The sequence below is a fragment of the Grus americana genome, chromosome 3, assembly GCF_028858705.1.
Source record: "Grus americana isolate bGruAme1 chromosome 3, bGruAme1.mat, whole genome shotgun sequence".
Taxonomy (NCBI): Eukaryota; Metazoa; Chordata; class Aves; order Gruiformes; family Gruidae; genus Grus; species Grus americana.
The window spans coordinates 22,234,045-22,248,270 of NC_072854.1; the positions used below are offsets into that span (position 1 = coordinate 22,234,045).

Below are 14,226 nucleotides of genomic sequence, written 5' to 3' on the forward strand. Positions count from 1 at the left end.
GGGGACTTCAACCACCCTGACATCTGCTGGAGGGACAACGCAGCTGAGTGCAAGCAATCCAGGAAGTTCCTGGAATGTGTCAATGACAACTTTCTCCTCCAAGTGATAGAGGAGCCCACAAGGAGAGGTGCCATGCTGGACCTTATTCTCACCAATAAGGAGGGCCTGGTAGGGGACGTCAAGCTCAAGGGCAGCCTTGGCTGCAGTGACCACGAAATGGTGGAATTCAGGATCCTCAGGGCAGTGAGGAGGGCACTCAGCAAGCTCACTATCCTGGATTTCAGCAGAGCAGACTTTGGCCTCTTCAGGGATCTGCTTGGTAGAATACCATGAGACAAAGCCCTGGAAGGAAGAGGGGCCCAAGACAGCTGGCTAACATTCAAGCATCACTTCCTCCAAGCTCAGGAGCGATGCATCCCAACAAAGAGGAGGTCAAGCAAGAACACCAAGAGGCCCCTGTGGATGAACAAGGAGCTCCTGGGCAAAGTCAAACAAAAAAAGGAAGCCTACAGAGGGTGGAAGCAAGGGCAGGTAGCCTGGGAAGAATACAGAGAAACTGTCCGAGCAGCCAGGGAGCAGGTTAGGAAAGCCAAAGCCCTGAGAGAAATTAGTCTGGCCAGGGATGTCAAGGACAACAAGAAAAGCTTCTACAGGGATGTCAGTGATAAGAGGAGGATGAGGGAAAATGTGGGTCCCCTCTGGAATGAAACGGGTGACCTGGTTACCCAGGATATGGAGAAGGCTGAGGTACTCAATGACTTCTTTGCCTCAGTCTTCACTGGCAAGTGCTTGAGCCACACTGCCCAGGGCACAGAAGGCAGGGACTGGGGGAATGCAGAACCGCCCACTGTAGGAGAAGATCAGGTTCGAGAATATCTAAGGAACCTGAAGGTGCACAAGTCCATGGGACCTGATGAGATGCATCCGCGGGTCTTGAGGGAACTGGCGGATGAAGTGGCCAGGCCACTCACCATCATATTTGAGAAGTCCTGACAGTCTGGCGAAGTTCCCGCCGACTAGAAGAAGGGGAACAAAACCCCCATTTTTAAGAAGGGTAAAAAGGAAGAGCCAGGGAACTACAGGCCGGTCAGTCTCTCCTCCATGCCTGGCAAGATTATGGAGCAGGCCCTCCTGGAGACTATGCTGAGGCACATGGAAGATAAGGAGGTGATTGGTGACAGCCAACATGGCTTCACTAAGGGCAAATCGTGCCTGACAAATTTGATGGCCTTCTATGATGGGGCTACAGCATTGGTGGATAAGGGAAGGGCAGCTGATGTCATCTACCTGGACCTGTGCAAGGCATTTGACACTGTCCCACATGACATCCTTGTCTCTAAATTGGAGAGACATGGATTCGATGGATGGACCACGCGGTGGATAAGGAACTGGCTGGATGGTTGCACTCAAAGAGTTGTGGTCAACAGCTCAATGTCCAAGTGGAGAACGGTGATGAGTGACATCCCTCAGGGGTCGGGACTGGCACTGTTCAACATCTTTGTCGACGACATGGACAATGGGATCAAGTGCACCCTCAGCAAGTTTGCCGATGACACCAAGCTGTGCAGTGTGGTTGACATGCTGGAGGGAAGGGATGCCATCCAGAGGGACCTTGACAGGCTGGAGGGGTGGGCCCGTGCGAGCCATATGAAGTTCAACAAGGGCAAGTGCAAGGTCCTGCACGTGGGTCGGCGCAATCCCAAGCACAGCTATAGGCTGGGCGAGGAATGGATTGAAAGCAGCCCTGAGGAGGAGGACTTGGGGGTATTGATTGATGAGAAGCTCAACATGAGCCGGCAGTATGCGCTTGCAGCCCAGAAAGCCAACCGTGTCCTGGGCTGCATCAAAAGAGGCATGACCAGCAGGTCGAGGGAGGTGATCCTGCCCCTCTACTCCGCTCTTGTGAGACCCCACCTGGAGTACTGCGTCCAGCTCTGGGGTCCCCAGTACAGGAGAGACACTGAGCTGCTGGAGCGAGTCCAGAGGAGGGCCACGAAGCTGATCGGAGGGCTGGAGCACCTCTGCTATGAGGACAGGCTGAGAGAGTTGGGGTTGTTCAGCCTGGAGAAGAGAAGGCTCCGGGGAGATCTGATTGCGGCCTTCCAGTACCTGAAGGGGCCTACAGGAAAGATGGTGAGGAACTGTTTATCAGGGAGTCTAGTGACAGGACAAGGGGTAATGGGTTTAAGCTGAAGGAGGGTCGATTTAGATTAGATGTTAGAAAGAAATTCTTTACTGTGATGGTGGTGAGGCACTGGAACAGGTTGCCCAGAGAGGTTGTGGATGCCCAATCCCTGGAAGTGTTCAAGGCCAGGTTGGATGAGGCTTTGGGCAACCTGGTCTAGTGGAGGGTGTCCCTGCCCGCAGCAGGGGGGTTGGAACTAGATGGTCTTTAAGGTCCCTTCCAACCCAAACCATTCTATGATTCTATGAAACCATGGGAAACCAAGTCCTTTTTTTTAGCTATTTTTTCTCTTTGCTAGTTAAGGCCCTCTTATGTAAGGCCACTTCACTTGACTTGCTGGAGCATGCAATAGCTCTCTGGTAAGCTTTGAGAAGGAAAGAGCATTATCAGATAACATGAGCTGTATCATAAGATTTAATGCCACACTTAAAATCCTGATTCTCAAGTTAAGTGGATATGTGGAAATCTCAGCTCATTAAAATAATAAATATTAGTTTTGTCAGCCCTCACTGCTGTGGAGGAAGGCTTGAAAATGAGTACCTAAAAACTCACAAACCATGAAATGAAAATAATTCAAACTAGTTTGTGCTTTTTCAAAAAATATAAAACATGAGACCCGAATTTCCATAATAAAAATGCATGTCCTATTTTTATTTGTATTTTCTTTCATTTTCAAAGAAATCTCTTGACATGCATTGGCACCTGTACCTAAAAACATTAAACACTGGGGTTTTTAAATAGCAAACTAGCAAGAGCGTCACATGTTTCTTACACTGGTATTGCTACTGTTTATAAAGGGGTCAGGTGTTGCACTTTGGAAAAACAAATATCCACCAAAATGTTTAATGTTTTATCTTCTTATTCATTCTTACACTTCAAAAATCACTTTCACTTCTGTATTTATTTAGACTTTGTTCTCAAAACATTCATGGGGACTTTAATCTCTGCCAAAACCCCTTTTCTATCCTGCAAGGGCTTTTGCAATTTAAGACTATTTCCACTTTTGAAAAACATTCATTCTAGTTCTGCCTGGACACCTCATTTCGGTGGACACGGGAATGTCTTTCTAGCTCTTTTTACAGGGAAGCCTGGATGAGGGGAGAGCGACCGTAATAAAAGGCAGGAGGGGCACATCTGGGCTGAGCACAGCTTTTTCGGCAGCTGTTCTCTCCTGCGCCCTTTTGCCAGTCTACCTGGTAGGGATTCTGCTTTCAGTTTCAACCCTTTTATCCATATGGAGAGGTATGACCGCAGAAATGACCTACCTCTTACCAGAATTTATTGCAAGCCTTTTCCTCTGCTCTACATTTTTCTCCAGTCCTTACCTGACTTGACTCTGCGAATTTTAACATGTTTTCCCTTTGTTTCCTCCAGCCCTCTCCTGCAGCACTTTTCACACATTTAACATCACCCAGCAGCAGCTGTCATCACAGGCTTAATTTACTGTGGCCAAACTGGCTTCTCTGTGACTCACGTTATAGCCTCAGGAGCTGTTGTTTTCTGGTACCTGGGATACACGGTAAAAGAGGCGGAAATCTTTCACTCGGTGTTAAACTGTTGGTTAGTAACTTAGAAGGGGTTTTGCGTTTAACAATTCTGAGATGTGTATTGACAGCTGTCTTCCGCTACTAGGTCCATGAGAAAAATGCCCCTTAGGGTTGCTTTGAGAACTACCTATATTTAGAAGAATTCAAAAGGTAAGAGCAGTTCTTAAATTCATTCTACATGGGCATTCTACCGAGGAGTTTTGTTTTCTTAAAACCATGCCAGCTCCAACAGCAGATGACAACAGAAGATCATCAGGGAATGAAAGCCATATAACAAGGCTCAAAATAAGACCGATGAAAAATGGCATATGGTTGTCTGGGGAGGACTTAAAATCCTGTAAAATTTGAACATAAATAACATGAAGTCAACATTGTTGACCTTCTGAGGCAGAGTCAAACTAGTGATGCTAATCTGTTCTAAGGATTTCCTGTTCTTTTCACTCCTTTACCTTTGGTCTCGTATAAAGACATTGATTCTCGGCAGGTCTCAACTACCTTTGATGGGTGTCCTAGGTGATGGTGGTGGCAACCTTATAAAGGGTACTTAGAGAATTTAATAGAGAACTCTGTTTTAATAACGAACAGTAGTATATTTGCAGATCAGTGAAATATTTGTGCTGAAAACCTGCTGTGGTTTGTAGTGGAAATTCAAGCAGAAATCCTGTTATCTCCTGCTCAGTTGTGCAGATGCTGTCCCTGCAGCAGGCCAATATATCTACTGAGCTCTTTGACAGCAAAACATGGGACTTCTACCTGGATTTGTCATCCCTGAAAAAGGCAGGCTGTGCCTACATAAATTTGTCCAAGCAATTATCAGGACTAGCTTGAAATAACATGAAAAAAAGTTCTCTTCCACAGAATTTCTTCCTCTTAAGATCTGCAGGCAGCATCTCGTGGCACCCCTTTGGTCCCACCTTGGGCTTCTCTCCCACAGTGATTCTTTCCAAGAGGGTCTCTTTTGCCACCCTCACTTCTCCAACTCAGAAATGCCACCTGGGCAGAACATGAAGATTCTGTGCTTTTGTCCATGACCTCTGGCTTGCCCAGCATCCAGAAACCATGGAGATGTTTGAGGGGGAGGAAGGCTGCTCCTCAGTACACATTCAAACGACTGATTCTTTGGGAATGGGCAGGCTTGATTTTAGTGCATGGACTTTATAGGTGATCTGTGTTTGTGTTGTTTGACATGCTCAGGATGACTAACTTATTCTGAAGAATCATGCATGCGCAGTAAGTTTGATACTTCCCAGAGGTATCAAGCCCATTAGGCACATACTGCGCTGAAGCCTGCAAAAATATTTCTGTCAGGAAGACCCATCTATCACAACAGGCCCTCAAATGACCTTCCCAAGAGTCAGCGTCTAAAAAGGAATTAAATTTTTACTACCTTTCTAAGAGGCTGTATGAAGTCAGAAGCCCAAACGCTGAACAGAACTCAAATTCAGTCCCAAACGAGCCATCACCCTCCTTCTCCCAGCGCAAGCAAGTAACTGGTGGAGCACAAAGTATCTGCTCCCCGTTGGGCACCAGCTCTGCCATACAGTCATCATGTTGCCGTGCCAAAAGAAAAGCGGGGGCAGGGATGGGGATGTTTTCTTTTCCAAGAACAGTCCTCCAGGATATAAAATAGTATTTCTTGCCTGTGTTATCAGAAATGACACAGTTCACAAAGTCAGCAGCCACATTTTTGCCAGCAGGTTGCCAATTGTTTCTAATTTGAAAAGCATCCAAAAATGTTTCAACTACTGGACGTATTTCAAAGTTTTACACTCAAACCTTGTCACTTTTATAGATTTTAGGGACAATGAAAATGTCTGGCAGGCCCTGAGCTGAATACTGACTTTGCCACATCCCAGTTTATTCATATTGTGCCCGTGCAAAGGGTGCCAAGGACTGGAATATCAAGAGCTGTCTGGTTTTATTCCCTTCAACTCTCAACAGTCCTGTCAAACCCCATAAACTGAGAGGCTCATGCAGTTCATTCCCTCCTAATCATTTTGCAGAGACAAGACTAAAGCTCCCCTGTCACTGTGGCACCTCTCCTGCTCTGCAGTCCCACGGGCTTGACAGAGTTGGCCAGCCTGGCCAGGACGCCGGCGGGAGAGGAGCATCACGGTGATACACCGGTGCCAGGTGGGTACCGCACTCGAGCTGTCCCTGCCAGAAGACATACTCCCAGCCTGGCCCCACAGTCTGCCCCCTGGCACCCAGCACCTTCTCACAGGCCAGAGGCAAAGTCACCAGAGAGAGCAGAGCAGGAGCCCTCCAGAGACCACACCATGTTCTCCCAGTCCCGTCTGCTGAAGGTGGGCAGCTGGGCAAAGAGAAAAGAGGCTTTACGCAGATACTGCCCTGCACAGGTTCATGAGGTGGGCTGCAACGTCACCTTCAGCTAGTAAAACAAACCGGGTTAACGTCAGTGAGGTCTCTGTAAAAACAAAAAGCAGACAAACACCTTGGATTCTGGAGAGATGATTAAATCACATGCTCTGTAAGCTCTTATTATTATAATGACTTTTGATATGCACTGTGAAACATTCACCTGGCTTTCGTCCCTACCTCTGTCTGCCGTTTGTGGTGGAAGAACAAGTGACGTTTATTCTGGGCTAAAAGACAGCTTTGTTCCAGACCAGCTCTCTCATTCACTGCACATATGTCAGCCCTGCAGGTGCTATCACAGATTCAAGAAAGAGCAAGTTTTGGAGCAATTTTCAAATAACAATGCAATGTCAAGATATTACTTAGACAAAATAATAAAGCACTTTCTGTGCCTCAATCATAGGAAGTTGTTGGTTTTTTTCCCCAGACAGTGAGATACGTTGCGTTTTCTTTTCCATTGCTGTAACTGAGAATACCTCCACTGACTTCAGAGGAAGATTTCACATCTATGCTACTAAGAGTGAAATTTTATACCAGCACATGGATATGCTCCATATTTGAGGGACCTGGCTGGTTTAACACTTTAATCCTTCAGGGACTGGCTTTAGATTTTTCTGTCTCTGATGCAGTGAAAGCAAATCCAAGCTTTCAATGAGTAATTTATGAACCTCAGCTTTTGGGGACAAATTTTACTTGAGTGTTTCACATGAACATTATATCATCTAGATGTAAACAGCAGAAAGTATCCTTCTAAATTTAACCCAGCTGTTACTTCACATAACATACCAACTGACTTCTCCCTTTCACCCAGCACAAAAGGACTGTAACATCTTCCTCTTTGCTTTTTTAAAACCTATTTTGGATACGTGATGATTTTTTTGGTACAGTGACAGCTTGCTGCCATTGCAAATACAGGTCCTCCTCAAATGTAAATTGCAAGTGATCCATCTGTGTTTCTTCACAAGTGGGTTAAGTTTAGATTTTAAGATATGAAGAGATTACCCCAGTGGCTCCTGATCAAATACTTTGGTAAAACTTACTTTGTAGGTAAAACTTTCCTTCATCTTAAGCTGTATGACCACCATAAATGGGTGAACAACTATGGCCCAGATCTACAAAAGTGCCTAAAGAAGAACCTACATAGAACCAGGCTTTAAAACACCAGAGCGCCATACCCCAAAACACACTCCAAAACTTTTGGTGAGGCATGAAGTAATACTTTCATATATGTGAAGTGCTGTATCAGTCTTGGAAGGACACCATCACCCCCCACCTACCACAGAGCCAGCTCTGGATGGGAACTGCCTGCCCTCCATGGATGGCCAAATCCTCCAACCAAGCTTCATGCTGGCAAGTGGGAGCTCTGCACAGTGCACAGCTACCACGGTTAATATGCTCTTCTTGTGGGTACTTGGGGACATCTTGGGCCAATTTCTGCCACAGGTCCAGAGACAGCTACATCAACTCTACACAAGCCAACACTGGAGCTAGACCCATTCATCAGAGAGGAGAAAGACACACTGGTTGCCACGCTGCGCTGCAGAAACCTTTGGTTGTTGATCTGAGGCACAGTATAAAACACAGTGTCCTTTTATAGCTGTGTTGCTGGCCCTGTGTTAGATGGAAATTAGATCTCTCTTTAAGAAGTTGCATCTTCAGAAGAACCATAACAGAAAAAAAAAATCAAGAGGAAATCCCCAAACCCTGTCACCCACCTCCAAAACTGTAAAAGGTCAGAAATTATTATTGTCCTTTCTAAAGGGTTCTCCTCTTTACATAGAAGAACAAACTGTTAATAATGGGTAATCAATCCCAGTCTCAATCAGCTTTTATGGCTTTTGCTTTGTTTTGTAATCTGTTTCCACAATACATAAGTGGAAGAAGCAGATAAAACAATTGTTTTTTTTTTTAAGAAACCACAAATAAAAGTCATTTGTCTTCTTTCTTTAGGCTTTAAAGAAACCAATCTGCCTCTCATTTAGCTTCTATGTGTGCCTATGTTTTAATTTTTTTGAGCTCTCTTCACTTTATCTTTGCTTACCAGTTTCAGGGAGTACATGGTGTTTGAAATGTTAAGCCAAGAGAAAGTCACCATGTGTTGTTCGGCACACAAATTCTCAAGCCAGTGCAGCCCAAGCTTAGCAAGAGTTTATTTTTTCTTTGATACAAAATGTTTAAAGAGTATTTAACTTCAAACATTAAAATTAGCAGAAATGCTGAAGTTTGGGTACAGACATACAATTCAGAAGTCGTTCACTTTTCTGGAATACGCGCGTGGAGCTGGGGTGTACTGACAGCCAGCGTGGAGCAGATTCTGCTGCCTGTTTCTCTTCCATGGAAAATGTGGATGTGCTCAGCCAAGCAATTATGTCCATAACTTGAAGTTTTGACCTAAACCAAATGAAAGAGAGGTTGTAGAGCACAGTGAAGGGTAGACATAATTGTGCTGCCCTATATAACAGGGAATGACAGTAATACAGCCATCGGAGGAATTAAGGGTGAAAATATGCCATGTTCAAAGTCCACAGATGGCTTGCATTCTGCGTGCTAGCCCATATCACATTTTTACAGGTAGGTTGTCTTCTGCTAGTAAGATAAACTTCAGTGCAGATTAATTTTAATCCAGACCATCACCTTCATTTTCCTATGTAGTAACTGTATGAGATGAAGGCACATGCTGAAAGAAGTCTTTGCTAAATTAACACTCTTGCATAAGTAACTTGCTATGCACCCACTGGATTATCTAATTGAATGTCTATCTGTTCTTGCTCTATGTTGAGATTTTTGTTTGAAAATTCTGTCTTTTAAATAATTGGGAAATTTTCTGCAGACAGCCACAATTTCAGAAATTCATTACTGCTATCTAGAGAAACACAGCAAAACATCTGAGTTACCTTTAAGTACTGTAAAGGAGCCATTTTATTCTCCACTGTGGATTAATATATTATATAGTTCAAGAAATAAATACATACAGTTACAGGACTTCTAGTCATTCCCCATAATGTAAACAGTCTGCACAGTCTGTCAATCGTGCTATTTCTTATTTCCAGGATTCCTTTTATAGTGCTGCTTGTTCAAAAATTGACAAAAAATTACTTATAAAGGATCAAAGCTTTATAGTTTGGAGATAGAATGTTTTCTTGCAATTTTCTTCCCACTTTTAGGTACTTTATTTTCCTGTTCTTACAGCTGAAAATGCCCAGATGCAGGATGGATGGATAAGAACTCAACCTGAAGCAGAGATCTGAGGAGTGTTTCATAGAAAACACAACTCCCTATCAACAATCCAGGATACTCACCTCTTCCAGAAATCCTCATTCATTTCTATTTTAATTAATAATCCTAAAATCAGCATTAAACATCCTAAATCAGTGCACATTAAAATAAACACTATGTACAATTACTCCAAATTCAAGCTGTAGGTCACATTTATCCTTTATATCTTAATATGCATCTGTAATCAGAAGGAGGTCATGGGGATCTGTGCAAATTAGAACGTGCTAGAGCACAGCCTCAGGTATCATACTACTTGTACAACAGTTACATGACTGTTAGTGCTTCAAAATCAGAGTTGTAGTCATATATGCTTCATAAACTCACAAAGCTGTATGTGTAAATGACTATAGGTACAATTCCCATGACACTAGCAAGCAGTTCTCTTTCTGAACCTGTTAAGATCCTGGTCTTCAGGGACTGGGAATTAACCAAACAAGCCACCCGGATACAAGGTGAAATCCTAGCTGTACTGCAGCAAATGCCAAAACTGATGTCAGGATGGCCGGGATTTTATTTGGAAAATTGGGCTTACATTCTTAAAAGAGAAGATATTGAATTTCATTTTTTTAAAAAATCCTTTGCAGTACAAAAGTTATATGTAACACCTAATTCCCCATCCATAGTAACCTTCCTGTGGTTACTTCTTCCAGTAAATATTTTTGAGACAAAGGCAAAAGTTGAAAACAAACCTTTGTTTGTGATGACTGTGCAACTAGAACAAGAATCAACAGGACACAGGGAATTCAAGGTGGGGAACTGCTGGAAGAAAATCAGACAAATATTCAGGTACATGACTCCTCAGATACAGTCTGTGTCACTGAAAGCCAGTCTAGTTTTCTCATTAAATCAATCAGATAGAAGATGTCGTCTCTCCCTATGAACGTTGCCATGCTCATAACCTTACACCATCAAGGCTCCTACTAAACACTGATAATGCAAGTATGTTGGTCTATTACTCAAAGGTTGACTTGGGGAAGATAAGAGAGTAAAATCAAAGAAAGAAAACATAAAACTTGTCATATAATACCTATAGGCTTCATCACATATTTTACAGGAGTCCATTCACTGAGTGATTAAATTGTTTGGGGCATTTGTGTTAAAACTAAATTACAGATTGTCAAACTCTCTGAATTTTCAGTAAATACACCGCATGATGTTCGTAGATAGGCACTTTGATGGGAGTTATAGACGATGTGTTTTTATATAACTGTTACATGCCCCCCACTCCCCCCCCCAAAAAAAAAAAGATCATCAGCAATTTGTCAGAAAAGGTACTTTCTTACTATGTGACACATGCCTAATTATGTCTATTGTTTAATTTTGGTGGTGTGTAAATAGACTTAAAAATAAAATCAACATGAATGTGAGATTTCCTCCTCATTTTATGCATTTGCTATATTTATTTTGGATATTCTTAGGAGTTGGATAAACAATTAAAATATAAAATGACAATAATCTGTAAAGTGTGTAAATCAAAGTTAACCTTATTGTTTTATGAGTAAATGAAAGGTAAGAATGAGCATCATCCATCAGTTAGTACCAAACAATGCAAGAGTCCAATTCCTCTCCTTGTCACCTTCGGAAGAAGAAACAGATACCACCAAATGGAAATGGTGATTCTTTTTTCTCTTCCATTAGAGCTGCAGCTTCTCATTACTTTGTCTCTCTAAGGTTCATTGACTGCTGAAAAACATTTATCTTCTCGGGTGAGCTCAGTAAAGGGCACATATTTCTTTTCACTCGGTCTCTAGGTAACCGTGGAACTGTATACTTGACACTGGACACGAGTTTTTCCAAGTGCAAGGGAAGACATTTTGTGCCAACTAAAACCCATGGTATATCATATTATGGGGATGAAGGTGATTTCAGATCTCGAGGCCAAAAGTGTGGAATGATTTTCTGTAACAAGCCTCTGTGGAAATTAACTGAGGGCCCACTACCGAAGAAGACTGAACTTCAGTCCTGTTACCGCAATTAGGATCGGGCTTTCCGTGCATCTGCAAGCAACCCAAAACCTTCCGCTTAACTCCCAGAGTGCAGATCCAGCATTGATGAAATAGTCGAGAGGCAGAAAAAAACATTCGGCAATGCCTAAAGCAAACAAGAGGTCATGGTTTGCTCTAGGAGGCAGACAAAAACAATGTTTTACTCAAGGGAGAAGCTTTATGTAGGCAAGTATGCAATCATACATACTCTTTCCCATACCTCTTTCTAAAGGAACTGGGTATTAGATGCATTTTCCAAGTTGACAGAAAGTGCCCTTTTTTCAGATTCAGTACTTAAATGAAAAATTGTCTTCAGTGTTTTTGGCGACATAAGAAAATGAAACATTTGTGGGTTTAGTTCTCTTCCCTACTCCCTCACTTTTATCCAAAGTCACTGTATATTGACAAATCCAGGCAGTAGTGGGATTTCATTTAGCTGGGAGAGAAAGCAGGTACTGGAGCACACCGATGAAAGCTGCTGCACAGGATTCACAGAACCCAGAACCGCATGTATCAGGTTTATATCTGCAACATATCACCAACCCAGGCGAGTGATTTTTAAATTAGGTAGAACACCAATGGGAACATGTCAGCACCACATGTGGCACGGCTTCCGCTGTGCGCGGTTAGACACCCCGTCCCCTATCTGCTGCTCTCCTCTGCAATCCATACCTTCTGGACCAGAAGTTGGCAAATCAGGGACAAAAATGAACTCAGGTTTCTTCACAGATCACAAAAGTTTTTTCTGAGGTCATTTAACATTTATCAGAATACATTTTACACTGTTTAGGTAATTTCTGAGAGGACTGCTTTCATCAGCTATGTTAATGTTGTGGTTTAACCCAACCAGCAGCTAAAGCAACCGCACAGCCATTTGCTCACTACCCCCTCCCAGCAGGATGGGGGAGAGAATCAAAAATGAAAAAAAAAAGTAAAACTTGAGGGTTGAAATAAAGACAGTTTAATAGGACAGAAAAGGAATAATAATAATAATAATAGAATATACAAAACAAATTATGCACCGCACAATTTCCACCACCTGAAGCCAATGCTCAGCAAGTCCCTGAGCCACCCTGCCTCCCAGCCAACCCCCCAGTTATATATTGAGCATGACGTCATATGGTATGGAATATCCCTTTGGCCAGTTTGGGTGAGCTGTCCTGGCTGTGTCCCCTCTCAGCTTCTTGTGCACCCCCCACCTTCTTTTTGGCAGGCCAGTGTGAGGAGCTGAAAAGTCCTTGACTGCTTGGTAACAACTAAAACATCAGTGTGTTATCAACGTTATTCTCATCCTAAATCCAAAACACAGCGCTATACCAGCTGCTAGGAAGAAAATTAACTCTATCCCTGCCAAAACCAGGACAGTAAATAATAATCTTATAGAGTTCTGAGATGCAAAAAAGCTACTTTAATTTCTCCTTCATGGAGAAGACACTTCAGGAGTTGTTTTATTTGGTTTACTTTTGTCTCCGTTGGATTTTTTCAAAAGCTGGAACCTTGGCTGATTTGAAAATGTATAAAGGGTAAAAGATTCTAAAATTATATTTTTGACCAAAAAATAAGTGCATCCACTCGAAGTTACAAACACTAGCTTGTTACTAGTCAGCCATTCTCAATGAAAGAAAACAATATTAGCATTTCATTCCAAAACCTGGCATCAATACAGTGCTGGTCAGGCAGCAATTAAACTACAGTCTAAAGTTACCATCAGAGAGAAGAGTGGAGAGATGAAGAGAAAAGGTAAGAGTGTAAGGGGAAACAGCTTCCTCTTGAGAGATTAAGCTTGAAAAACATGTGCAGGGAAGCTTTAAAAGTGATTCAAATGCTGGAGAACTTTAATAATGTTAATATTTCTAAAACTATGGTGTGGCATGGCAGCCTTTCATTTGGATGCAGCATAAACAGCTAAAAGTGCTCATACGCTTGGAAGGGAAATAAGATGTACTGTACTCTGTACATCGACATAATTCCACAATGCTTGAATAGGATTTATTTCACCTGGTCTTAGTTACTGAATCAGTTATCTACCTTAGCCACCTGAGGTTTCTCTTGTAGTCACCAGAGAGAGAAAGTCTTGCTCTAGTGGGAGGTGATAAACGCTTATCCTCGGCCTCCATTAAGTAAGATAAGGTCATCATTTTCTGGAGGTTCTCATTCTTGCTTGCTGACCTTAAGGGATGCCTGCTTTTCCAGAGTGTGTATTTCTCTCCATTGACAGTAAAGGGAGCTTAGAGAACAAGCTGAGATGGGCATGGCTGCACCACGTGAAGTTTCATCTTTCCACGTGAGCCCTGTCCTCTATGCCTCACACCGCAGCCGTGCGACTGACCAGCAACAGCTCTCTGACAATGATCTGATGACATCCTTCCTCTAATGCACAAGCCATTTACTGAAAAAGTGTTACAACACCATATTTGCCCAAATGGTTCTTTTTGCTGTAATTTTGAGTGCTGATTCCCAGATAGCCTTTCTGCTGTAATACCTAGCTATAAAAACAAGTTCTAGGAAAAAAGTTTCCTGTAGATTTCTCATCTGTACCACATCCTGGCTTGCAGATGTTATAAGGCAGCTATCCTGCTCTTGCTAAAATTGGTCAAGGACACAGTCTTCCAGACTGAAACATTTCAGAGAGGTGATCAAACAGCTTACAGCCAAATATTGGATTGTGCTTAAGTGCTGAAATTTCAAATAATCGGTCTTATAATTACCTTCTGCTCTTCCAGATCCAAAACATTTTATAAATACATCCTTTCCAGAGGGGTCTCACTAGGTCATATAAAACAGTTTCACACTCTGTACGCTCAACTTTGAGCAGGGAAAATCTGTTCTTTTGTTTAGTAGTCATCAAACCTGG

The 14,226-nt window shown here is 42.8% G+C and overlaps 1 long non-coding RNA gene across 2 annotated transcripts; it reads left to right on the forward strand.

The window, feature by feature from the left end:
* Positions 1 to 2,191: 2,191 nt before the first annotated feature.
* Positions 2,192 to 9,648, forward strand: LOC129203917 (uncharacterized). Of its 2 annotated transcripts, XR_008576205.1 has the most exons (4): positions 2,192 to 3,427; positions 3,560 to 5,865; positions 7,159 to 7,843; positions 9,301 to 9,648. It is a non-coding gene; the product is annotated as an uncharacterized LOC129203917 (long non-coding RNA). The 2 variants fall into 2 exon arrangements; XR_008576204.1 differs by having other exon boundaries at positions 2,192 to 5,865.
* Positions 9,649 to 14,226: the final 4,578 nt, after the last annotated feature.